This window comes from Morus notabilis, unplaced genomic scaffold (assembly GCF_000414095.1).
Source record: "Morus notabilis unplaced genomic scaffold, ASM41409v2 Scaffold2758, whole genome shotgun sequence".
Classification (NCBI taxonomy): domain Eukaryota; kingdom Viridiplantae; phylum Streptophyta; class Magnoliopsida; order Rosales; family Moraceae; genus Morus; species Morus notabilis.
Window position 1 is genome coordinate 58001 of NW_010364069.1, and position 2083 is coordinate 60083.

The following is a 2083-nucleotide window of genomic DNA, read 5'->3' on the forward strand; positions in this document are numbered from 1 at the left end:
ACACAAAAGCAGAGTAAATACCACACAATGATTAAACGTGGTTCAGTCAAACCGACCTACATCCACGGGGCCACGCCCAGGCATCAAGCAATCCACTAATAGGTAAAAAGTTATAGACACCAATCGGACTTAACCAACTCAAGACTCCCTCTTGACTATCGACGCCGCTGTGTCTAACACCCTAAGTGGCTAGCTTGGCGAGCACCACTCGTCTTCAAAACGCCTTCTCCCCAAAGCTCACAAAATCATCTCTCAAAGATCAAAATCGATGAACGCTATATCTCCTCAACTTGTGCACGCCGTGCTTTTTCAGAATTGCAGTCCCTCAGTAGATTCCTCGTGCAGCATCCTTTTATAAACTGATCTTAATTCAAAATCAGAATCTGTCTCAGAATCTGTAGTTACAGATAAGACAGTTATCAATTTAAAACTCAAAGCACGTAATTTACTTCGCATATTCCAGTTTCAGTTTCCTTGACCCAGATTCTCAGCACTCCAATATCTTTTTAGATGATATCTTGATCTTCACAACAAATCCATCATAAAATACGGTTTTGAATAAACCTCTTATCCAAACTAAAACAAAATCTTTAACAGATATTTGTTTTAATTTCAAATCCTGGTTTAAATCAAAATAGCAACACAATCTTGATCTTCTCCTCGAAATCCTCAGATCCTTATCTTAATGAAGCTGATTTCTTCTTTTAAAACGAACCCAACGAATTCGAAAGCTTAACTTCAGATTTTGTCAAAACGCACAACATTACTTAAGCAGCCAAACGACTCAAACTAAGGCTGTACGACATTTTTGCAGCAACTAATATACTACTTTCAAAACGTAAGTTTTTCTTGACACTTTCAAAATAAACAATCTAAACAAGAAGCCCAACTAAGCCAACTAAAGCCCAAAACATAAAAAGAGAGCCAAAATGACTCACACGACTCAACAATCTCCCCCTTTGGCTTAGTTTGGCAAGGTTACACAACTATACCCAAGAGTACTCAAAGCAAAGAAAGTGTTAAAGAAAATTACTAACTAATTAACCACGAAAAAATACATTATTCTCCCCCTAAGTTTGGGAAACAAAAAGCCAAAGTCCAAAATAGAACATAAACTATTGGAATAAAAAATTACAAACTGAAGAACAGATCAAACCGGAGGATCAACAGCCGAGGAAGAAGGCATAGACGATGAGGAAAGAAGTTGTGCCATTTGACTCCACATATCAGATTTTCTAACCCAAATTTTTCTTGTTTTTGTATCATTAGGTGGATAAAACTGCATTCCTCTATTCAAGGCATTTTGAAACTTATAACACCAAGGTCTTATGTGTCCAGGTATGTGGCAGTAATGACAAATAGGAACAAAATGCTTCGGCTTGCGTTTTGTAGCTACAGAATTTGTGACAGATTTCATACCTGACCGTACCTTAGTATTCTGCTCATGGCTGACATCTGACTTGTTTGTGGCCTTTACAAATGCCAATTTTGTACCAGAACTCTCACCAATGTAACCAAGACCAGTGTGATCGCTACTTGTTCTTTGTTGAGATAAGAGATGATCCAATTTAGTCGTTCTAGAGTTCAACAACCTTAGGTTTCTTTGAGTTCGCTCTAACTCCAGTCTTGTTTCTGCAAGATCCCTTTTATTCTTTGCATCATCAAACTCGTATTTGGTCACTATGGCATGTAGTTCTTCCTTTTCCTTGTTAAGGCTTTTAACCCGCTCTTCTAAGGAAATATTGACCTTGCAAACCACTGTCCACTTGGAATACATTTTTTCATATGCTTTCTGGACCTCTTCAGTATCAATGTCTTCCTCCTCACTATCTGTATCAGTATCAGATTCAGATTCTGCGGAAACATGCTTCATGCTTATTTCTGTACCTACAGATTCTGGTACAGATGCATCCTTGCTGGTGGTTCTTCTGTCTGAAAGGACTGTAGTCACGTTGAATGCAACAAAATTACTGTTGTGCTCTTCATCCTCATCTTGACTTGCATTGGCACTTTCATCATCACTCCATGTGGACTTCATGGCCTTATTCTTCTTTTTCTTCAAGGTGTTTGCACACTCTGCTTG